At 35.9% G+C, this 26,601-nt stretch overlaps 1 protein-coding gene across 13 annotated transcripts in view; it reads left to right on the top strand.

Annotated features, from left to right (window-relative positions):
• The window catches only part of MBD5 (methyl-CpG binding domain protein 5), a 521,200-nt gene that overhangs the window by 326,446 nt on the left and 168,153 nt on the right, over positions 1-26,601 (top strand). For all 13 annotated transcript variants that reach the window (XM_066232972.1, XM_066232973.1, XM_066232966.1 and 10 more), the window contains one exon: positions 7,651-7,775. The gene's annotated coding sequence lies outside the window, so the exon portion shown is untranslated. The remainder of the gene's footprint in view (positions 1-7,650; positions 7,776-26,601) is intronic.

Genomic DNA, 26,601 nt, shown 5'->3' with positions numbered 1-26,601 from the left:
CTTCTCCTAACAGATACAGGTGTGCACAGACACACACAGGCTTAGGTTAAAATGGAATATTTTGGTTCATAGGATGGAATAGCCTGTAAATAAGCCATTTCGTAAATAAATCAGAAAAAAACAAGAACTACATGATTCCATACATTGGTGGAACATAAAAATGAGACTAAGAGACATGGACAAGAGTGTGGTGGTTACCAGGGGTGGGGGGAGGGAGGACATGGGAGGGAGGGAGGGAGAGTTAGGGGGAGGGGGAGGGGCACAGAGAACTAGATAGAGGGTGGCGGAGGACAATCTGACTTTGGGTGAGGGGTATGCAACACAATTTAATGACAAAATAACATAGACATGTTTTCTTTGAATATATGTACCCTGATTTATTAATGTCATCCCATTACCATTAATAAAAATTTATTTAAAAAAATAATAATAAATAAATAAAAAATAAGCCATTTCGGACTCCCTACTTTTTCCCTCTGGACTGGCTTCATGGTCAGCTTCACACTTTTGGTGACCCTGACGTTTCTGAATATCACTATTACTGGTTTGATTTAGTGTCCGTCCTGGAACGTGTCACTGTGGACAGAGGAATATCTAGATATTTTGACTGACTTTGGCAGTTAGACCCACCACTAGAGCTTGGAAATAGGTGTGTTGCCAGAGAAAGTCCATATACAGTTACCAAAAGTAGCAGTAAAGCCTGATGGGTGGCAAACTTCAAGTGTCCACTCTAGCAGATATTATCGTCTCCACCTTACAGATGAGAAAGTCGATATTCAGAGAGCCTAAGCGACCTAACCAAACGTAAGTCTTCGGACCTGCTCTAAGCTGCCTGAAAGCAATGAGTAGGAAAAGAAAAGTGGTTCTAGGTATGACATTTATTTCTAGTCTGTTTTAGAATGAACCAGGCATGATTGATTTTAAGGTGACAATTGAGTCTGATTTCTGTGGGGTAGGTGAACAAGAAATCTGTGGGAAATAAAATGTCCCAAGCTCTGTGTAAGAAGGTGGGTAGTAGTACAATGGATCATATAATCCAAAGTTAGGAATTTGGAATTAAAATTAAAATAGCTAACATTTATTAGTCATTCATTATATCAGACACTGTGCTAAGCATTGTTCCTGTAATATATGAATTAACACAACATCCCTATAAAATAAGAAGTTTAACATATTGTCCAAGATTATATAACTAGAAAGAGGTAGAGCTAAGATTTAAACCCAGGAAGTCGAGAACCAACAGCAGTGCCTGTTTTTTATTTTTATTGTTATCATTTAATAGCAACATTTAGATACCTGCCATGTGCTGCTGCTATAGCAAATGTTTGGTGCAACAACTGTTTTCTAGAAACTTATCCTATAAGGTTATATAATTTAATTTGTGCAACCACATTTAAGAATTTATAAATGCCTACTAACATTCCACAGATAATTGTTAATGTTAAATTTTATGCTGTTTTTGTTTTGTTTTATAGTTATCAAAGTTATACATGCACATAATGTAAAAATTGAATAGTCCTACAAAACTTACCTTGTTAAGAAAACAGCAGTACCCTGCTCCGCACTTCCTTTCACCGGTTTCCAATTTCTAGAAGCAGTCACTATTAATTTTTTATTTTTCTTGCTGCTTCTTTCGGTATTTATGAAAAAGAATATCTCTAAATAACATGATTATATTTCTACTTCTTGATTTTTTTCAGCTTCACATATATTCTATTAATGTGCCATTTTGGAAGATGTAGATCTCTTTTATGTCCCCTACAGTATGCCATCACTTCAAATACACCATCATCTCCATAGGGTTATATCATGATTTTGATGTTTAATATTCAATTACAGTACACACAGTTAATAACTATATAAACTCATTTTGTGACTTAACCATGTCATATATATAATCCTCGGCTTTCCCTAAAATTAATAATTGTCTTATGTTTCAATTGTTTAGTTTCCTATGTACTTATTTCTGACTCAACTGTAATCTCTGTCCCACATGAAACAGATCTCTTTTTACTCTCACCTTGGGGTTTCTTTTGTCCCTCTTTTGAATTAGATCTCCTGTTTTTAATATCTTTTCTTCTTCATTTACTCTCATTTTGATGGAGCACTTCTACCAATAGCTTTGATCTTGCCTGTCTGAAATGTCTTTATGGTTAACTAACATTTGATTGATAATTGTGGCTGAGTGCAGAATTTTTATGGATGCTCTCCATTGTCTTTTAGCTTCCAATATTGAAAAGTTGAAAGACAATCTAGTTTCTGTTCTATATTTTTTTCCAGAACCTTTAAAGTTTACTATTTTCTATTTGTCCCAGAGTTCTGAAACTTTGTTACGACGAGCTTTCTTGGGGTTCTGTTTTTATTAATTAGACTAGATATTCAGTGAGTCCTTTTAATCTAGAAATTACTTATCTTTAATTCAGGAAATTTTATCATGAAGTGCTTCATCAATGATTTCTTTCTTTTCATTTTCTCTTTTCTTTCTGTTATCTGGATATTAAATCTCTAAATTGATCTTCTAACTTTCTTATACTTTCTCTTACATTCTTTTTCTTAATCTCTTTACTTGCTGGAATATCTCCCAATGTTTCCACTGAGGTTTCCTTTTCTAATATAATTTCATTTTTCAGTAGCACTGTGTTCCTTTTAAAAAAAAAATCAACTTGTTCTTGTTTCATGGATGCAGTTTTTCTCTTATCTCCTTGATGATAATTTGGAAATTTTATTTCCCTGAGTAGTTCTATTTCCTGTTTGTTTTCTTTCGGCTTCATCTTTCATGTTAAGGCTTTCCTCAGATGTCTAGTGGTCATTGGCTGTCAGCTCATATGTATGGTGGTAAGAAAGGGGAATGCCTAGATAACACATAATTGGGGTTTAATAACTGTGAATTCCCTAAATCTGTGCTGTTTCTTCAGGAACCACCAATATCATTTTGGTGAATACTTTCCTTTTCAGTCCAGTGAGAATCACCACAGAAGATTTTTTTACTCTCATGCCTAGAAGTTACAGATAGGCTATGAACATTCTGCAAACCCAGTAGAAGAGGAGTTGGGAGTCACAATACTCAGCATGTACGATGTCATTCAGTTCTGTTTCAGTAGAGCACTCTGTCCTTCAGACTTCCTCAAAATTTCCCAGCTGAGGAACCTTCTGTTTTATCTTCTCCAAAGAATAAACATTAACTCTTCTGCTAGGACGGGGGGGGGGGGGGGGGGGGGGTGCAAGGTTCTTGTCCAACTGTGAAGGGTAAGAAGGGAATGTAAAATACTAATTCTTAAACAGAATTCCCAACAGGCTTGCTCTTTTTGTCCACCTTTAACCAACTTTCTTAAGTCTGGGTGCCACCAATTCCTAAGTTTCCTGGAAACTAGTGCAAATAGAATTGCTCCCTGGCTTCACCTTCTGCTTTAGGATTCAACGTGCTTGGGTCTGCAAGATAAGTTAGCTATAGTTTCTCTGACTTTTAGCTTCCAAATTTGGATTACTATCATTCATCTCTAATCTCCTTTTTTTCTTGGTTTATTCTTTTTAATAAAATACTTCATATTATATTATATTTTAGTGTGGTTTTGAAAGGGTATGAAGTTAAATGTGTATGTTCAATCTGCTATCTTTAACCACAAATCAATATTGTGTATTATTATCTATATATAATTTCTTTTTTATTTTAATTTTTTGTTGAATTTATATTTTTTTCTTTTTAACATTTGTCAGATTTGAGGTAAATTTCTTTCTAAAAAACAATTTCTATCTGCAGAAAATGGGAAGTTACCATATTCAATTCTTATACTGTCTCAGAGTAAGATTTGAGGAGGTTGCTGTTTATATATATATTATATATTTTGCATTTAAATGATTTTACTATGATGCAGGGCTGCTTCCCTCACAGCGTGTAGGGATGTATACTACTCCATTGGTCTGAGAACAATAACTAGGAGCCATATATTACATGGCTCAATCTCTCATATAATCAGGACATATGACAAGATCAAATTTTCTTTCTTTCTTTCTTTCTTTCCTTCTTTCTTTCTTTCTTTCTTTCTTTCTTTCTTTCTTTCTTTCTTTCTTTCTTTCTTTCTTTTATTTTTTGTATTTTTCTGAAGCTGGAAACGGGGAGGCAGACAGACTCTCACATGCGCCCGACCGGGATCCACCTGGCATGCCCACCAGGGGGTGATGCTCTGTCCATCCGGGGCATCGCTCTGCCATGACCAGAGCCACTCTAGCACCTGGGGCAGAGGCCACAGAGCCATCCCCAGCGCCCGGGCCATCTTTTGCTCCAATGGAGCCTCTGCTGTGGGAGGGGAAGAGAGAGACAGAGAGGAAGGAGAGGGGGAGGGGTGGAGAAGCAGATGGGTGCTTCTCCTGTGTGTCCTGGCCGGAAATCGAACCCGGGACTTCCACACGCCAGGCCAAGATCAAATTTTCTAAATCAAAAACTGGACAACGTAGATTAAACTTTAAAGAAAGTATGTACCCTGTCAACCTTAGGCTACTGTGCTATGTATGTCTCATTATCTTAATACATGTTTAATTTTTTTATTATCACACTATGTTTTATGAGTAAAGATCATAAATAGATTCAGAGAAGTTGCTTCCCCAAACTGCTAGAGCTAATGGCTGACAAGAGTAGAATTTGAACTCAGGATTCATATTACTTGAAAGCTAATACTCTTTGGGAGTGTATGTGCATAATAAAGTGTGGAATTATGAGACTGCATTGAAGATCCCCTGAACTTGGTGAAAAGTCAAAGAAAAGTTACTATCAGAAACAGTTATCAGAAAAACACACCATTCATTGCTTGTGCATTTTCACTCAACCATTTCATTGTATCCTTCTAACCTATGAGTTGGCAATGTAAATTTAAATTTTACAATTGTTTACCTCAAGTGTATAAAACATTATTTACCTACATCTAAAATGGATTTATCTCATGTAAACCCCTTTTCCTGGTCATCCCCCTCCCACCACCCCCTGTCACCACCACCATTTTCACAGATAAAGGAAAACTTAATCTTACCAACTGGTAGTTGCTTGGTTATTTCTGAATTAAATTTGAGTCAGTTTACACTTTAAATAAGAATATTTTCTACTTCATATTTTCCTTTCCTTTCTACTCTTCTTCAAGTTCCTGGGGAACTCATCTCATTCCGGCATTAGTGTGTAAGTATGGGATTCCACATTCTTCTCTCTGCTTACAGGTCTCTGCTGAGTTACTGCTTGGCCCTTGGCATCTGGCATCATGTGCAGCCCCTGCGGAGATGTACTAGGCCTCTAGACTTTATACACTGGACATACTGCCGTGGTTTTAGCTCTGGTCTCCAGTTCTACAGACCATGTACTCTTTGCCCCATTTCTTTAAACTTCAGTCCCTTTTATGTCTGCCTGATCAGTCTTAGCCACTTTTCCAACCCTTTCAGAGCAGAGGCTTCAGTAACTTTTCAGGTGCTCTGCCACAGAGCATGCAGTACCCTGGCATCTTAAAATCGAAAGATGTCTTCAGACAACCCTCCCAAGTACCTTCCTCTGTCATGGTCTTAGGTACTCCTGTACCCCTACACTAGATGCTCTTTTCTGCCAGTATCTTATTTCTTCTGCATGGGAAACCATCTATTATATCCTTTTGCATTCTTGTCAACTCTATAGTTTTTAAGCCATAAGCTTTACAATAATTATATATAAGGCAGCTCTATATATACTGAAATGATCAATTGACAAAACATGGGAAGAAACCAAGGTATAACTGTGTATAACTTGCTCCATTTCTGTAAATACATGTGCAGATATGGCAGTGCATTAAACATATCTGGAAGAATATACGAATCTGTATCAGGAGTTGCCTTTGGAGAGGGAAAGCAGATGTCTGGCGATCAAGACTGCAAAGGAAAATTTTCACTGCCTTTTTATATCTTATAAATTCTGTATTATGCAAATAATGTATTCAAAAATAAATAAAAGATCATTATACAACATTTATAATTTGGCTTCTTCAATCCTGCCAGGCTTCAGATCATCTGATTCTCAGCCACAGACTGAAAGCAACTCTCTTGGCAAAGCTATCTTGTTTTCCTTCTCTGTTTCCTAATCCACCACTCTTTCCTGTGGAACTTTACTGAAGGCTGCATGAAGTAGCAACCTACTTCAACATTCTGAATTTTTCCCCTGCATTTAAAGGGGAAATACTTCAGTAGGATGATGGCCTGACTCCCAAATAAAACAGATGACCGTTTAACTATTTTGCTTACTTGTTAGACTGAGATAAGTGATCCTCATTACCCTTGGCTTAACCCCTTTGGCCAAGCCAAGTCTATATTTTACGGTCAGTTACTTGCAAGAATTTTTGTTATCTACAGGCTTACCATACTGAATAGTTATTTAATAAATTATGATTATTATAAATGCATGAATGAATAATTTTATCTATAAGAATAAATTACCAAAGTTAATTTTAAATTTATTAACCGATATAGCTGTTTTATTCCCTGACCCAAAGCCAATTAAAGATCATGTATTGCGTTCAGTTGTCCTATTCATTTAATTTGTTTTTAGTCTAAAAACATTTCCTAGCCTTTTTATGGCATGACATTGACCTTTTGTATAAAGTCTGGGACAACTGTTTATAAGGTACCCCTTAATTTAGATTATTTATTATTATTATTGTTATTATTATTATAGATTTTATTTATTGATTTTTTTGGAGAGAGAAAGAGAGGGAGAGGGAGAAAGATGGGGGAGAAGCAGGAGACATCTACAAGTAGTAGTTGCTTCCTGTATGTGCCTTGACCCAGTAAGTCCAGAGATCTGAACCAGAGACTTCAGCGTTCCAGGTCGACACTTTATCCACTGAGCCACCACAGGACTATTTTTTATTATTAAATTTAGATTAAATATTGATGCTGTGCCTTCTCCAGATATCATATACAGAATAAGAAGAAACTGGTAACACATTAGATGAGCACACTACTATGACTTGATGCAAGGTCCAATTTGAGTTTTCAATTCTTATTGCTTTAATTTTATACTGATAGGTCATTTCTAAGTGGTTTGGTACTTAAACAGACCAGATATCAGTAAGTAGTATTTTATCCAATTCTTTGGCTATCATTTGGAGCAATAAAAATTTTCCCCTTTTAAATTGATCAATTTCTTGTATGAATTTGGGGAGCTAATAAAATCAGGTTTCTGATTTACAAAGGTGAGGTCCAAGTGGTAATAAGATCTACCTCACAGCATTGAGGTAGGAATTTCTTGAGATGTGAACAGAATTATAATGTCACTTACAGTAATATACTCTGTAAAGGGTCTCTAGTAATATAACCAACACTACCCAGGTATTTTTTTTTACCACATATATAGCATATACTATTGTATCTGTCAATGTTGTAAATATTTTATGAACATTAACCTTTGTAGCAGCCCTTCTAATTGAGTACTATTATTATCCCCATTTTCATATGAGGAAACAGGTTCAGAGAAGAGAAATAATTTTACAAGGCTACATAACGAGTAAGAGGGAATATTTCCAATCTTTTACCTATGAGACCCCACTTGAAAACAGGCAGCCTATATAGCTCCAATCTGTGCTTCAGGATGGTTTTCATTCAGCCACAACTTTAAATAAATGTGTGTCTATGTTATTTCTGTTTCAGAGAGAAGAAGTACTCCCATATAGGGGCTCATAAAGGCATAGAGCATCTACAGATTTAATGCCTCCATTATTACACTGCTGGGTCTCACAGCGCTTGTTATGTTTTTATCAGTTTCTCTCCAGAAGGTAGGAGTTGTATTTTTTCCTCTCCATTATTCATTTATATAATTATAGTTTTCTTGTCTGTTAATTTAATTTTTATTAACTATAAAAAGCATCTTCTGACATTTATAAATTAAAATGCCAAAGTTAACACACATATTTACATTGCCTCTAAAAAGATATTTCTATTCTAAAATTAATACATGTTCATTGTAAATATATATGTAATATATATATGACAGTAAAAAGTATAGTAATCCTACCACCTTGAGATAAATATATTTTATATTTTGTTGACTGTCTTTCTGAATATATATGTATATAATGCATAACATGTATATATATATATATATATATATAATAATTGTGATTATGACTAGAAATAATATGATATAAAAACTCTGGCTAGCCAGCTTCTTTCACTTAGCAAGTTGTGGTGTTTTTCATGCCAGTAATTATCATCCACATTACCATTGTCAATGGCTGTATAATATTTTATCTCAAAGATATAACAAAAATTATATAACCCTTTCCAATTATTATTTAAGATGTTTTTAATTTCTCCCTGTAGTTAACATGACTTAAGTGAACATACCGTATTTTTCACTCCCGAAGACGCACCTGACCATAAGACGCAACTAGGGTTTTAAGGAGGAAAATAAGAAAAAAATCCTGAACCAAATGGTGTGTTAAAATGTTTAATAAAATATACCACAGTAATATTTCAACAATGTAAATGTAACAATAGTATTGACAACCATTAGCACTGTGATTAATAAATGAGAAGAGACTTTAATGTTCAAATACTCTTCTAGTTGTCCAGGAACCCACAGCAGTTAAAAAAAAAAAATGAACACTCGCTCCATAAGACACATGGGCATTTTCCCCTCCACTTTTGGGGGAAAAAAAGTGCGTCTAATGGAGTGAAAAATACAATACAATGCAATACTTGTACATACTTGTATTTGTATCTAATGATTTTTTAAGGACAACTTTAAAAAAAGTAAGTATTGCAGAAACGTAGTTCCCAAATATGCTCTTTGATGGAAGGACTCCACGACCTATCTTATGCTATGAGGAAATGCTGCCTGATATCCACCGTCTTGGAGAATGCCAATGCAGAGTATTATACTAAGATCTTAGAAATCAAACTTCTTTGATTGTAGAATCCTTTCTTAAAATAATATCTGTCTGTGGGATGTCGATAGTTGCAGAAGTGTGGAGGAAGAGGGCATATGGAAAATCTTTGTACTTTTCATTTAATTGTGCGGAGTCCAAAAATTCTCTAAAAACTAAAGTGTATTATTTAAAAAGCAAAGGAAAATTTTTTAAATGGGAAAAAATTTTAAGCGCCATTGTATAAGTTGACATTTAAAATTAAATTTAGACTTGAACACACACAAAATAACATCTGATAACATCCCACTTAACACTTTGGAAAATATAAGCTTGTAAGCTTGTAGTCTATTCTTAAAAGTGGTATTGGTTGGTCAAAGATGAAATATATTGAAAATCTGTACCAATTTGCATTTTTACCAACAGTGTAAGAGAGTGGCACTTTCTTTGCAGTTTTGTCATTTGTTGTTAACTGATTTTGACTATCTCATTTACATCCCATTCCAAAATTTTGGGGGCTCTTCAATGGCTTGTCTTGATTGCAAGGAATCAGGAATTATATTAAGAATATTAACACTGTAAATCACGTTACGATTATGTTTTTCCATTTTGTTATGCTATGTTTTTATTTTATGTGCTTTATTTTTGCCATGTATAGTTAGCATTTTATGAGGTTGCATTTAAATCTGCCCTCTTCTTTATGTATTCTGTTTTGAGTGTCTACATGTACATCAACTTTTTCTAAAAACTGTTCTGCTCTAGCTGATTGGCTCAGTGGTAGAGCGTTGGCCCAGAATGTAGATGTCCCAGGTTTGATGGAGAAGTGCCCATCACTCTTGCATCTCTCTCTCTCTTGCATCTCCCTCTTGCATCTCTCTCTCTCTCTTATCTTCCCCTCCTTCACCCATGGATTAATTGGAACAAATTGGCCCCAGGTGCAGAGGATAACTCCATGGCCTCCACCTCAGGCACTAAGAAGAGCTTGGTTGCTGAGCAACGGAGCAATACCTCAGATGAGCAGAGCCTCACCCCCTAGTGGGTTTGCTGGGTGATCCCAGTTCAGGCACATGGCAGAGTCTGTCTCTGCCTCCCCTCCTCTTGCTGAAATGAATAAATAAATAAATAAATAAATAAATAAATAAAAGTTGATTATGGACAGTTTCAAACAGAAGATTTGGCAGAATAAGTACAGTGTGTCCGTAAAGTCATGGTGCACTTTTGACTGGTCACAGGAAAGCAACAAAAGATGATAGAAATGTGAAATCTGCACCAAATAAAAGGAAAACTCTCCCAGTTTCATACCTATTCAGTGCAGTTCGATGTGGACTCATGCACAGATTTTTTAGGGCTCCTTAGGTAGCTATCCCGTATAGCCTCTACAGACTCATCACTGACTGATGGCCTACCAGAACAGGGTTTCTCCACCAAACTGCCAGTTTCCTTCAACTGCTTATCCCATCCAGTAATATTATTCCTATGTGGTGGCACTTTGTTCTAAATGTGCCGATATTCACATTGCACTTTGGTCATGGATTCTAATTTAGCGAGCCACAGAACACACTGAACTTTCCTCTGTACCATCCACATCTCGACTGGCATGGCCGTGGGCTGCTCCGCTGTATACACGGTGTTATGTCATCATCTGCACATGCGCATATGCTGCCACTCATCCTACAGAAACTGGGAGGGTTTTCTTTTTATTTGGTGCAGATTTCACATTTATATCATCTTTTGTTGCTTTCCTGTGACCGATCAAAAGTGCACCATGACTTTACGGACACACTGTATAATAAACGCCCGCGTACCTCAGTCTGGCCTCAATAATTAAGAACTCAAGGCTAATCTTGTTTCTTTTAAACCTCCTATACTATTTGGAAGCAAATTCAGACATGAAGTTATTCCATCTTTTAATATTTCATTCAGTATGAGAGTGACTGTAAAGGTAATTTTACCTAACCTGTATTTTACATCTGCCATAGTTTTTCTAGCTGAAATCATTGACTTCCACTACAACATATTATGTTATACCAAATATCGCCATTAGCTAAGATTAGTATTATATAATTTAGGATGTTAAAATAGCCTCTATAAGAATTTAATTATAGTACTTGAGACAAAATAATGTGTTGCTCATTTGCTATGCATTAAATATATACATCTCTGTGACCCATACTCTTTTTACTACTAAAGTAGTAAAAGCATCAGGTTCCATTTTAATAAAGTTATGCCGTATTAGAAGATATAACTACTTTTTACACCATGATATAAATATCACATTTCTGTCCTAAATTGTGAATTGTTTTACTGTATTAATGGGGACTTTTCCAAGACTGTGTTGTAAAATTTTACATATTCCTCTCTGGAAACGTGTTTTGTTTTATTTTAATTTTTGGATTAGATAGAATTCAAAATTTTACATGTTTTACATGATTAATATCTGATTAGGTTTTAGGTATCAGATCAGAAGAAAGCAACTTTCTTAGTATTTGATAGTGAGTACTAATGCCAGAAAGAGTACAGAATATTATCAGATATGGTTCTTATTAAAAAGGATACCAAAACAATGTTAGTCTCAGCTGGAAATAGAATTGTCATTGTATATGAAAAGCAGAGAAGGAAAATATTGTGAACCATAGTTATAGCTAAGTAAAAAAAAAATCATGTAAGTTTTAATAGTTAATAGAGACCTTTTTGTTAATATTCTCAGATCATATTACTTGATGAACAAAAAAACAAAATAACAAAGTTTAACACAAGTTTGTCCGAAATCGCACAAATTTTTTTCATTTTCTCAGAAGACATTTAACAAGTATATAAAAGGTTCTAAAATTATTATTAACAACTAAAAATTGAGTGCTAGCCCTGGCCGGTTGGCTCAGCGGTAGAGCGTCGGCCTAGCGTGCAGAGGACCCGGGTTCGATTCCCGGCCAGGGCACACAGGAGAAGCGCCCATTTGCTTCTCCACCCCTCCGCCGCGCCTTCCTCTCTGTCTCTCTCTTCCCCTCCCGCAGCCAAGGCTCCATTGGAGCAAGGATGGCCCGGGCGCTGGGGATGGCTCTGTGGCCTCTGCCTCAGGCGCTAGAGTGGCTCTGGTCGCAACATGGCGATGCCCAGGAGGGGCAGAGCGTGGCCCCATGGTGGGCGTGCCAGGTGGATCCCGGTCGGGCGCATGCGGGAGTCTGTCTGACTGTCTTTTCCTGTTTCCAGCTTCAGAAAAATGCAAAAAATAAAATAAAATAAAAATTGAGTGCTTACTATGTACCGATCTACTATGTATTTTAAATCATTGTCTTATTTAATCTTCACAATATACTTTATAGTAGTAACTATTAATATCTCCTTAATAAAAGTTAAGAGTCTGACACTAATCCAGGCAGTCTGAGACAAATAGCCCTCAATCTTAATTACTGTTCTTAGGAGAAGAGACTCTTTCATGTTATAATCAGTAAAATGTTGTGTTTTACTATCAACTCAAGCTGACAGAGTTATGGGAAGAACAGATAAAGGATTGCAATCAATGATCAATCCTAGAAATAAAGTAAGAGTGGAAACTTTTGGCAGGATAGATGGCAAGAAATAATACTTTTTGACATCTTAATTAGTAAGTACAAAAAGTGAAAGGACTAATTAAAGAAATTTGTGGTGTGATTTCTCTAGCTTGTTCCCTGATTTTCATTTTTGCATTTGTAAAAATCTTTTTGGATTTTCAAATAAAAGATAGAAACTCTTCTCCATTATTACTGTTTTGTATCTCCTTTAAGGACTTACTTGATATATTCTGTTATATGTATTCTGCAATGTAGTCCTGAAGCATTTTTGTTATTAAAATATATTTTTAATAAATTAGTAAAGAAAGCAACAGGTCAAACAGACTATTGCTCTAAATTTTAATTTTCTGTAGTTGATATCTAAATATGCATGGATTAGAAGAAGAAATCATGAAAGAAGAAAGGATTTTCAAAAATGAATCAGCAAATTTAGTTCTATATTGCAATCACAATTTTAGCTTGAGGCATTTCTGAGAGATTGTGAATAATGATTAGGAGAGATTATAGGCCTGAGGGAAAGCCTCAGGACATTCGAACTAGCCATTTATCCTCAAAACGATGGTCTCTAGCTTGTGGAGTATTGTTTGAAATACCAGAGGGAATCAAACCTGGAACTGTTACTTTATCCTCAGGATCATCTCAGGAGTCGGAAGTTTAAATAGTAAGGTAAATTGTAAACTGAAACAAAATCCTTGATAGGTTTTTCAGGTACTGTTGTTTTATTTTATTTTTGCTGCTTTGGGGTATGTATTTTTATTTGCCTACAGAAGGAATGATATATAAAAAATTGTAACCCCAAGAAACTAATATCACTGTTGAAAATTGGGTTCAGCTGTATAAAGAATCTATTCAGGGGAAATGGGTAAGGTTTTTGTCTTTAAAAAAAAATAAATAATGCCACCTCTCATTTTTATTATATTTTCATGGAAATTTATGTTTAAGAGAATTCTGATTTACTATTCTTTGCTATAAATATTCTTCTAGCCTGATCTTATTATATAATATTACCAACTGGTTAGTGTGGATATTTTGAAAGCCTAATTTTAAAGTCTTCAATTCATAGATAATTATGTATTTTCAGCTACCAACACCTCAGCTTCCTTCTGTTTTTATAGCTATTTGCTCTCTTTCCTAAAATATTTGTGACTTAAGTTGTTAAAATGACTCCCTCTTTATTCGCGCCCTTTTAAAACATATTATATTTACATAATAGATAGTAAAAGGCAGGGAATTAACAAACCAAAACATTTACTTAACTCACCCAATGTATGAAATAATAATGATGATAGTAATAATAAAAATAGTAGTCATCTAATAACATGAAGAAGAATAGCCTTTAAAGATGGTTTACTATATGTACCAGGTACTATTCTAACTCATTACTCCATTATTATTCTCATTTATAAAATGAGAAAACAACCAATAAGAAAGTAAATAGTAATCTCAAGTCCAGGATCAGAAAACCCAACAAGGACTTGAGAAAGCACAGTAGAGAATTCTCAGTCCTTTAGCTTATCCTGTCACTTCATACAAGTCTGTGTGCAGGGTATACAGTGGCCAGTTAGGTAGACACGGTTCCTGATATTGTTAAATGCAAAAATCACGTGTTTATTTCATTTCCATGTTGCAAGGTGATGGGAGAACATTATATATAGGTACTTCGTATAGTCTGAATCAGGCTGAGATCTGAGGGTTGAGAGGGATTCACAAGGTGAAGTGGAATTGGATAGGCAGAGGCCACATTATGCCTATTGTGGGCCTACACGCTTTTGCCTTCATGGCCCCTGCCTCCAGAAAATATATTAAAAATTATATTTTGCTATTAGACTAGTATGAAGACAAATGTTAATATTATACATGAAAACATTTCTTTGACCTAAAAGGTTTTGTTCCTATTGTTCTAAAAGATTAAAATGTTTCATGGGCCCCTAAAATATTATGAACCCTAGGTATTAGTGCCTTCAGTACCTAATGGATAAGTCTGCCGCAGAGGTGGACCTGAAACTGCAGATGGAAGGAGTAGCATAGACAGAAGCCTAGGGGTTTGTTTGCTTAGGAAACTGAAAAGAGACCGTGTGGCTAGGCATGAGGGGAGGCTGGTGAGGCAAGCGGGGCTCTGTTGGCTGGGTTTAGGATTTTGATATTCTAGGAGCAATGGAAAATCTCCAAAGCGTATGTGTGTGTTTGTGTGTGTATATGTGAGTGTGTATGTTCTTAAATCAAATCAATAATACACATGGTTAAATTAATAGTTCTTTGGTCCAGTTTTTTTCCACTTAAGCCTCACTTGTTTTTCCATTTTCTTTGATATTTATCTTCATTTTTCCAGGTAAAAGTAATCTACTTCACATCAAAATTTTTATTTATTTTTAGGAATCATATATTAATATACACACATAAATAAAAGAGGCATTTACACTCAATCACCCTACCCTCACCTTTTCTCTATCATTCATTATCTAGTTTTATCTCTATTTTTGGTTTCTCTGTGCTATGAATAATAAACTAATACCTTTATATATTTACTTACTTACTTATTTATTTTTAAGAGAAGCAGGGAAAGAGAGACAGACAGGAACATAGAGCTGCTCCTGTGTGTGTCCTGATTGGAGATTAAACTGGCAACCACTGTGCTTTGGGACAATGTTCCAACCAACCTTGCTATCCCACCAGGTCTTAATTTTTTTTTTTTAATGGGTAGATTTTTAGAGAGACAGATAGGAAGGGATGGAGGAGGGGGGAAGGGAAGCATTCATTTGTTGTTTTACTTAGTTGTGCATTCATTGGTTGCTTCCCGTGTGTGCCTTGACTGAGGATCAAACACACAACCTTGTTTCGGGATTACGCTCTGACTGAGCTAACTAACCAGAGCCACTAATACCTTTATTTTTTGTCTCATTAACTATAGATGCTGCTTTGGGATTATCTCCTGTGTCAGATGAGGATGTTAGTGCACACACCTACTCCATGGTTCTGTCCTCACTTCTTTCATTTCTACATCTCTAAAATTGATCCCATTCACATCTATTTTATAACTGCAATTATGTATTTATATTATTGTGTAAAAGGGGCCTTTGCATTTGTTGTTCTGGAAATTCCATTTACCCAAATTACCACATCGTTTGGTCCTTCTCTTCCTTAAATTCTTGAGCCAAGTGGCAGCTGCTCAATTAGGGCCTTTCCTGGTCATTTTATTGGAAATATTCATTCTCTTACCTAGGCAATCTTGCTCTACTCTCCTTATTATATACTGCTCAAAAATATTAGGGGATATTTCAAAACGAATATGAAGCAATAAAGAAAGAAACATTTGTTTTTTTTATTAAACAAGAACATCAGAAAAGCAAATGACAAGTCAAAGAAAGTTTAATTATGCAAATGAGATATAAAACCAACTTTTATTTCATTGGTGAAAATGCACTAAAGAAAAGGCTGAAAGTACTGGTGTTTCTGCACATTCCCTGATCCCCCAATGTTTGTGAGCAGTGTATTTTTCTCCATAGCACTTACTGTTAATACAAATAACATTTTATTTCACTTAATTTTTGAAATTATTGTCACTCTCTACATTCTTGACTATGGCATTAAGAAGACAACAATTATTATCTATTTTAACTAATTGGTTTTATTTTTTTGTTTATTATTTTCCCCCTCACTGTTATATTCTCAGTAGCTGAAACAGTGCCAGATAGAAAATCATTTGAATTAATGGTTTATTATAGTCCCAAATAATCTTCTTTGGTTATATGTCCTTACCTATGCAATTTTTAGTTTTCTTAAAATGTTGAATTGCCTTTTGTTATTTTGCATTATTTCTCTTTTTTTAATTAATTTATTTTTTAATTACAGTTGACATGCAGTATTGTATTAGTTCAGGTATACAACCAGTGATTAGACATTTATATAACTTACTAAGTGATTATCTTGATAAATCTAGTACCCATCTGATACCATACATAGTAGAATACTATTGGCTATAAATCCTATCTTGTATTTACATCCCCATGGATATTCTGTAACCAATTTGTACTTTTTAATCCTTTCATTTTTTTCACCCATCCCATATGGCAACTGTCAAAATGTTCTCTGTATCTCTGAGTCTGTTTCTGTTCTGCTTGTTCATTCATTTTGTTTTATAGATTATACATATAAGTGAAATCATATGGCATTTGTCTTTTCCTGTCTGACTTACTTCATTCAACACAATACCTTCTAGGTCCATCCATGTTGTTGCTGATCACAAGATTTCATTCTTTTTTATGGCTGAGTCATATTCCATTGTATATATGCCCCATTACTTCTTTATTCATTCTCTATTGATGAACACTGAGGTTGCTTTCATATCTTAGCCATTTTAAATAATGCAGCAGTGAACATATGGGTCTATATGTCTTTTCAATTTGGTGTTTTGGGTTTCTTCTGATAAATGCCCAAAGGTAGAATTTCTGGTTTCTTCTTTGTCTCTTGTTAAAGCCTTTGTTTTAAAGTCATTTTTGTCTGGTATAAGTATTGATACCCTAGCTCTTTTATTTTTGTTTTCAATGTCATGAAATATCTTTTTCTATACCTTTACATTCAGTCTATGTGTGCTTTTTGATCTGAAGTGAGTCTCTTATAGACAGCATATGTAAGAAGAAGTGTTGTTTGCTTATTTATTCAGCCACCCTGTATCATTTGATTGGAGCACTTAATCCATTTACATTTAAAGAATTATTGATAGGTATGTATTTATTGCCATTTTATTGTTCGTATTTTTTATCTTTTTTTCTTTACCTTCTTAAAGAAGATCCTTTAACATGTTTTGTAAAATGGTGGTCCCTTGTCTATTATGGGGGTTGGGTTCCAGAACCCCCCGCAATAGGTGCAAATCCACAAAGTAGTGACCTTATATTTATTTTATTATTTATATATATTTTAAGGCTTTATAAACCCCCACACACACTCTTATAAACCTTTCCCACACTGTTTTTAACCTTTCCCACACTGTTTTTAACCTTTCCCACATTCTTATAAACACTTCCTATGCTCTTAGACACTTTCTACACTTTTAAATTTATGTAATTTTAACAACATATAAAATTCTATATGGGTACTCACAAGTGAATATATGGTAATATTCTTTCAATATGTTTTAATTAATATTTTTATATTGTTTTCAATTTTAGGGGCTAGAAAATGCTTATTTTACTGCAAAAATAATAAATATATTAAAAACCTATATACCACAAAATCCCATAATATACTAAAAAATCCACAATACAAAATTAGATATATACAATTTAAAAATCCACGATATAGTGAGACCGTGAAAAGTGAACCACGATATGGCAGGGGACGACTGTACTGGTTTGATGGTAATGAACTCCTTCAGTTTTTTCTTTCTCTAGGAAGCTTTTTTATCTGTCCTTCAATTCTAAATGATAGTTTTGCTAGGTAGAATAATCTTGGTTGTAGGTCCTTGCTTTTCATTCCTTTGAATATTTCTTGCCAGTCCCTTCTGGCTTACACAGTTTCTGTTGAGAAATCAGCTGACAGTCTTATGGGAGCTCTCTTATGTAGGTAACCAACTACTTTTCTTTGGCTGCTTTTAAGATTCTCTTTTTTATCCTTAACCTTCGCCATTTTACTTATGATGTGTCTTGGTGTGGGCCTTTTTGGATTTATCTTATTTGGGACTCTCTGTGCCTCTTGGACTTTCTGTCATTTTTCTTTACCAGGTTAAGAAAGTTTTCCCTCATTATTTCTTCAAATACATTCTTAATCCTTTGCTCACTATCTTCTCCTTCTGGGACCCCTGTAATGTATATGTTGTTATGCTTCATGTTATTCCAGAAGTCCCTTAAAATATCTTCATTTTTTTATAATTCCTTTTTTATTTTGCTGCTTTGATTGAGTGTTCTGTTATCTTGTCTTCCAAATCACTGATTCAAACCTTTGCTTCATCCAACCTACCATTTATTCTTTCTAGTGCATTCTTCATTTCAGATATTGTATTTAGAATTTCTGACTTTTTTTCTATGGTTTCTGTGTCCATTTTTAGACTTGCTATCTTTTTGTTGAAGTTCTCACTAAGTTACTTGAGCATCTTTATAACCATTTTTGTAAACTCTGTATCTAGTAAGTTGCTTGCTTCCATTTTAGTTAACTCTTTTTCTAGAGATTTCTCTTCTTCTTTCTTTTTTTTTTTCCTCCCCTTTTTGGTTGCCCCTTAGTGCTTGTTTCTGTGTATTTGGTAGATATGCTATGACTCCCACTCTTGGTAGGATGTTTTGTAGTAGGTGTCTGTGGGATCCAGTGGCACAGTCTCCTTGGTCACCTTATCTGGGTGTTCCAAGGAGTTTCCTTTGTGTAGGTTATGTGGGCCCTTCTGTTGTAATTTAGTCTTGATTACTAATGGTCCATTCATGTGTGGGGTCAACCTTCAGGATGGCTGACTCTGTGGACCCCTACTGCAGAGCTGCTGTCCAGGTGCTGACCACATAAAGCAAAATTTGCCTCAGTGGGGTCTGGTACCTGCCAGACCTCCCTTTGGATATGCCACTTGTGAAGTTAATCGGACCCTGCTCTAATGTTGTCTGAAGCTGGGCACTCTGTGTGTTGGTTCTAGGGCCTCTTGGCAGGGACTATGGTGCAGGCCAAAGTCAGACCCTGCTTATAGTTTGCCCTGGGCAACTGACTTGGTGCTACAAAGCAATCCAGTTTGTGTCTGGCTCTTCTTGGCCTGGGTGTATGTAGGAAGGACCAAGCTGCTTACCAAGGCCAGGTTCCAACAGCACTGGGCCCAGGGACAGATCAGCAAAAGTTCCAGGGCACCTAAGATTTGCCTTCACCTGCCTATACCTGCCTGTTGTCTGATAGGCTAAGGCACTGAAATAGCCTCTGGCAGTACTCAAGTTTCATAAGGTAGGCTCTCAGTGAGTCACCAAGTGAGAGTGAATGGTGTTCACCAAAATGATGTCTCAAACTTGTTGCCAGTGCTCTGTCTGAGGCCATTCAGCAAATGTTTCAGTGTATACCAAGTCTAGCTTCCACCTGCCGGGTGCCTGTAGACCTTTGTCACTGGGCATGGGTCTCAGAGTGAGGACAGCAGAGGTTATCAGGCCAAAAGAGACTGAGATTTGGCCATGTGATGGAAGTGTCTGCTCCAGTTACATGTTGAGGGAAAAATGGCCTCTGTGCAAGAGCCATTACAACTTAGTTTGTCCAAAATTGTGCCAGTTACCTGAACTCAACAGGGCGGGGCTACTAGGAGTTGAGATGGATAGGGCTAGTGGGTCTTTCATGAAGGGCAGGTATGGATCAAGCTAGGTAGATGGTGGGAGAATTGGCCCTACACCAGAACTACACAACAGTTTTCTTGAATTCTGCCCAAATCCAGGCAGGGCAGGACCACCAGGAGTCAAGAGAATGGGGCTACCTTGAGCCCACAGCATGGGGTTAGAGGATCTCCCATGAAGTGGAGGTGTCAGTCAGGTTCACAGGAAAGTGGCAGGAATGGCCCTTGCTTAAAAGCCACACAACTCAGTCACTGACACCCCTTGAGTCTGCCCAGACCTCTACACCTAGCCTAGGCATATGTCTCTTTAGTCAGCTGTAAACTCTACAGGGTGGTACGACAGGGAGTCAAGAGTGTGGGCCTATTGCATCTTCCCAGGTGGATGCTGTAAGGAGGGGAATCCTCTACCCAAGAAAGATGTCATCTGCAGTATAAGAGAATGACTCAGCACAGGGTCCTAGCAGCTCTCCCTTCAGCTCTTTTTCGAGAGCCACAACCTCCAGTCTCTCCTCAAATGACTCTAATCTACTTCACCCTCTGTCCGTTGGGACACAAGTGAATGGTTCCAAACATGATTTTGTGCTTTGGCTCTTGAAGAGAACACCTTTATATTTAGAAGACTTTTATCTCTCCTTGGCAGGCATAATCCTGGCTGATTTTCACAGCCAGATGTTATGTGGATGCCTCATCTCAGCTGTGGTGCACTGGGCTGGGAAGCCCAGCATGGAGTTGAGTCCCCACACCCTTCAAGGAGAATCCTTGCAGCTGAGATATCCTTGTGGAATCTTACCATCATATGTGGGAGCCAGGCCAACCCTTTTTGAGTTTTCACCCTTTCTACTAGTCTTTATGTGGCTTCTTCCATAAATCCTTGGTTCTAAGACTTCTATTCAATTAGTCTTCAGTTGGTTATTTAGGTTAATTGTTCTATATTTTAGTTGCAATTCCAGTCTGGTCCTGGGAGGAGATGAGTAACATACACTTAGCTCACTAATATCTTAGATCTCCTAGAATTCTAAAGATCAGTTTATTTCCCTAAATTACTCATTCATTCCAGTTGAACTTTTTCCCCCTGTTTGCTTATCTTTCTTTCTTTCTCTTTCTTTCTTTCTTTCTTTCTTTCTTTCTTTCTTTCTTTCTTTCTTTCTTTCTTTCTTTCTTTCTTTTTCCTTCCTTCCTTCCTTCCTTCCTTCCTTCCTTCCTTCCTTCCTTCCTTCCTTCCTTCTTTCCTTCCTTCCTTCCTTCTTTCTTTCTTTCTTTCTTTCTTTTTCAGAATGCTTTCTTTAAATACCTAGCAATCCTTGGTTACTGGTACATATTTAACAATGAGACAATAAACAGTTCATTGGGAACTTTGCAAACAAAGGCAGCCTTTCCAGATTTCACGTGTTAATGGTAATTAGGTCGGGGGATAAGGACCTAGCCATTACAGTGGAGAGTCCCCTATAGTCTAGATATCAAAGCTGTTATTTTCTCTAGGACTGATTTTCTCCAAAAGGATTGTTGCTTTGGGAATGCCTTGCTTCTGTAGATGTGGGTGCCAGCTGTTCCTTGTACAAATATTCAATTAATATCCCCAATTTCAGCTCTACCTCTCACCTCTACTCTCACTGCTACTCTTTACCCAGGCATCCAGGTGCCTCTGAGCTCTCTGTTTCTTTAGTTAGATGGGTCCCATCTTGGCTTTTACCACTTAATGTCTGCTGTAGGAAAGATTTCCTGTTCTCCACTGCTGTAGTTTTTTTTCCTGTTTTCCAACTCATATTAATCTTTTTAAAATTATTTTCTGTTGATGACCTGTTCTCCATTTGTTGAAGTGTTTTTTTTTTAATTTATTGATTTTAGAGAGGGACAGGGAAAGAGAAAGATTAGATTTGTTTTTCTACTCATTTATGCCCTCATTGGTTGATTATTGTATGTGCCCAGATCAGGGATCAAACCTGCAGTCTTGGTGATTAGGGATGACTCTAACCAGCTGAGCTACCTGGACAGGCCTATTTCTTTTTTTTTTTTTTTTTTTTTTGTATTGATACTAGCCTTTTAGTAATTCTTAAAAGAGGTAAAAGCATGTATAATTTGCCTTCCATCTTTAACAAGAAGTCATTGAAAATTTGTAAGCAAAAAAATGACCAGATCAAATGGCACTAAACAAAGATCACTCTAGCTAGAGTTTGAATTATAGCAATATCAACTACAGTCTATGTTCTCCTGGATGTAATTAATTGATGCTTATACTACTTAGCACAAAATATAGGTAATAAAACAATTAAAATTATGACATAAATAATATATATTTAGACAAATGAATAAGAATTTAATGGAACACAGTCATGTAGAAATTTCTAAAATAATTTTTTCTCTTAATCAAAGCAAAATACATTTATAGTATGTGAATATATCATAGTATGTTAATAAATTATATTATATTTGCATAATATATTATTCCTCGGGCCAAAACAGAAGTGACTTTCTTCAGAAATAACCTAATGTTTGCCTAATGTACCAGCGCTTTCTATTACTTGATACCAACCCATCTCTTATCATGGAATATAAATGTTATTTTTCATAGCAAAGGAACAAATTAATCTTAAACCAGACTTTGACTTCTAAAAGTTTATGATCTTTTATTTGCAGTTTGTTGACTACAGTGAGTATAAAACTACCTTCTTGTGGGTGGCAATGATGACTAAAATAAGATGAAATATATAAAGATAATTTTTCTCCTTCCTTCTTATTATAGACCCATTTTTAAACCACCTCCAGAATCTCTCCATCATTATAGTAATTTTCTAAATCAAATCTTCTAGCCTGTATCTATGTGAAAATTTTAGTGCTTTAAAAATGACCGCTGCCAAATAATGAAATGTTAAATGTCAACATTTTTCCTGATTTCTTGCAGGCTTACACGGCTCCTTTGTGTGCTTGATTAAAAGATACTTGTAAGTTTTAGTGCTGTTAAAGAAATATACATTAGGCCCTGGCCGGTTGGCTCAGTGGTAGAGCGTCGGCCTAGCGTGCGGAGGACCCGGGTTCGATTCCCGGCCAGGGCACATAGGAGAAGCGCCCATTTGCTTCTCCACCCCTCCGCCGCGCTTTCCTCTCTGTCTCTCTCTTCCCCTCCTGCAGCCAAGGCTCCATTGGAGCAAAGATGGCCCGGGCGCTGGGCATGGCTCTGTGGCCTCTGCCTCAGGCGCTAGAGTGGCTCTGGTTGCAATATGGCGACGCCCAGGATGGGCAGAGCATCGCCCCCTGGGGGGCAGAGCACCGCCCCTGGTGGGCGTGCCGGGTGGATCCCGGTCGGGCGCATGCGGGAGTCTGTCTGACTGTCTCTCCCTGTTTCCAGCTTCAGAAAAATGAAGAAAAAAAAACAAAACAAAAAAAAAACAAACAAACAAAAAAAAAGATATACATTAACTATAGCAAGTTTGTATAATATTAATAATCTATCAAAGTTCTCTGTCTATAAATCCTAGTCATTTAAATGTTTCTCAGCAATTCCCATCTGAATTGTTATGCTGACGTATGTGTGATTTCCCTTTCGCGTTATTGAATAGATTAAGAAAAATATACTTAGACAAGTTGCGTTTATTTCTATCTTCCTTAAGAACTACTAAGATATATAAAATTTATACAGGTTTGTGGAGTCTTATCATAGATTGTTAAGGTCTCTCATTTTTGCTAAGAAACATATTTCCTTCCTGTCCTTCATATAACTTGGGGAAAGGACAAGGGGAAATTTTAAAACCCTAACCTAATAAATTCAGTAGATTTCAAGGAAAGTATTAAAAATTACAGTAAAGATGATTCCAGCTCCAAATATCTGCAATTTCTTTTAGTTATAATCATATAATTACAACTAAAAGAAATTGCAAAACCACTGTGCATATTTTTCTAATTAAAATATATTGTCAACTCATTATGTCTTTGTTATATGAATTAAAAGATTATAATTTCAGGTATCGTTAGTATTATACCACTTTGCCCTTTTTGTTAGTGGAAGCTATAGTTCCTGATTACTGCTAACTACTGCAAGATTTTTTTTCTAAATTGCATATGCTTTTTGACTAACAATACATTCATTTTCAATTTTTATCTGTTTCTTTATGCAGGCACACACACACAGTGTACAAACACATTCACATGCACAAACACATCTGAGGGAGTAATAAAAACAAAAGACATTTTATTAAGTAAATGACACTTCTCAAAGGTTTTATTTGGTATGCATAATAGATGAGTTCAGTTTTAGGGCACTATCTTCTATTTTATTTTGGAGCCGTTATTTTAAATACTGCATATTGCGGTTCTTTTTTCCATAATTTGAATGCTATTATGATTTCTTAGTGGCTCTACATAAATCTTCCTGCTTGTTGTTTTCCTATTCACGGTATTCAAAATGGCCCATGTGACCTAGATACTGAAAATCAAGGTAGAATGTGCTGCATTGCTGATATTTATTGTGAAACCTCGGAAACATTTTGGGTCCACATGCTAAAATTATTGGGTGCACACTGTTTAATATCAGTGGTATTTTAAAAGGTCTCTGAAAGTTTCTGCACAATCATTTGTAAGTTAGCATTAAAATATTGTTTTAAATATTCAAAGGATACTCAAATATAAAACAATGCTTTTATATGTAGTTCTGTTAAAATGCTTTTATATGTAGTTCTGATTTTCAGTTTTAAATTTTAGATCATGCTAGGTAAGACTTATTGTGAATTCCTCCTCCGTTATTTAACTTGTGTTTAGAAGTATAGTAATCTGCTGATTTTGAAATCTAACCACAATAAGGTGCAATTAATCTATTACCATTTCCTAATTTGGGATGAACTGTTAAATTACTAAAAAATAAAATAACATCCAAAGTCTACATTATAAAATTGTGTTCATCCAGAGCAATTAATTTTATCATGTCAGATTGATCTAAAGCATCTCTTCAAAACAGTCAGCTTTTGTTTTCAGGAAGCCATATTCTCTCAGTCTATAAAGCTATTTCACGCTTTAACACTTCTATGTAAAAAAAAATAAAACCCTGAAAGGAAAGCACTGAATGAGTTAAATCATGTGTACAGGTAACTAACATTCAAGTAGAGATTTATATATTACTGAAGAAATTTGATTTGTTATATTGCCAAAATACAGTACTATAAAGTAGAAGAAACAATAGATTATACTTTACAGTCGTCATCTAAGAAAATTAAAGGCCAGATGTGCCGAAGATGATCTCTGTATTTTTGTTTGTCCTCTTGGTGATAGAAAGATTAGCTTGCCAAACTAATTTATAGATTTCTTTATATAGTCAGGGAGAACTACAAAGTACTAGAGCAGATGAGCAGAATCGATACTGGGAAGTCTAAAGTCATCTGCTAGGAAGCCAGTGCCTAGAATCAAAGCTCTTGAGTAGTTCTGGATTAAAGAAATCTATAAACCCAACATTTCCCAAAGTTAATTGACCTGGAACACTATTTTGCATCGAATCAAATATCATCCTTTGGAACTCTGTTCTCCAGGACTAGAAGTGGATTAAGATAGGTTAAGGCCCTGGGCACAGAAGAAAATATTGGGTCCTTTTTAAAAAAAAGAGAGACAGAGAAAATAAAAATACATGTTAGCCATATTTTTAAATAAATAAAAAATATTACGTACTATTAATGTTAAAATTGCACATATGAAACCAAACTTGGTGTCATTAGAAAAAAGTATAACGTTGGGGTTTTGTGTGGCCCTTCAGAAGTCGGGGTCCATGGCACATGCCTGGTAAGCCTGCCATTAAATCTGCCTCTTTCCAGGACACTAGTTTGAGAAACTGTTTCAACATAGAAAGCTGTTGCAAAGCCATTTTTTTTAAAGTTGGCTATATGCTAAATTAATGAATGAATTTGTCCAATATTTACTAATATAGGTTTGCGACCTTGCATAGGATCCATTGATATAAGAGGGGCTGCCTGACCAGGCAGTGGCACATTGGGTAGAGCATCAGACTGGGATGCAGAGGACCCAGGTTCGAGACCCCGAGGTCGCCAGCTTGAGCCGGGCTCATCTGGTTTGAGCAAGGCTCACCAGCTTGCACCCAAGGTCACTGGCTTGAGCAAGGAGTTACTCAGTCTGCTCAAGGCCCCCAGTCAAGGCACATATGAGAAAGAAATCAGTGAACAACTAAGATGTCGCAATGAAAAACTAATGATTGATGTTTCTTATCTCTCTCCATTCCTGTCTGTCTGTCCCTATCTATCCCTCTCTCTTACTCTCTCTGTCTCTGGGAAAAAAAAAAAAAAAAGAAGGGCTCACATTATTTATATAGTCAGGGAAATAAATTATCATAACTACTTATTTTTAAAGATCATATAGTGAGTGTGTTCAGTTCTAGAAGCTAAACTCCACAACACAGAACCACTGATCCTACATTTTGGACAGCAACCATTAAACATTAGTTGGAACAAAACATGTTTAACTGTAACTATTTTATTTTTATTATATTTGGTAAAGAGGACACCAAGTGAAAAAGTCTTAAAGGGATCTTGTGTTAATACAGAAAAGAGTGAATTGCAGTAAGACACACAGAATTACCATTAGCCAGATTTGCAATTTCTGTAAAGCATCTGCCATTAACTACCTATGAGATATTACAGAACACAGTTCTTTTTTGGAAAATGAGATTACCATTTCCCAACTATTTAAGAATAAACTTCTAAAAAATATTCTAAGCCCTGTGATCAAACTTGGGAAATTCTGGATTAAACAAAGTTAAACAGGTTACTAATAATATAACCAATATTAATATGCACTGTGAATTTCCAAGAAGAATATAGTATTAAAGATTTCTGTTACTCTGTATCTAAACCACATGTATTAAGTGATTCCTAGAACATTGTTTGGGAAATACAGGACTGACTATATTCCAAATATTTTT

Source organism: Saccopteryx bilineata, chromosome 5 (assembly GCF_036850765.1).
Source record: "Saccopteryx bilineata isolate mSacBil1 chromosome 5, mSacBil1_pri_phased_curated, whole genome shotgun sequence".
Taxonomy (NCBI): Eukaryota; Metazoa; Chordata; class Mammalia; order Chiroptera; family Emballonuridae; genus Saccopteryx; species Saccopteryx bilineata.
Note: the sequence above shows the minus strand (reverse complement) of the source record. Positions and strands in the feature narration are given on the sequence as shown.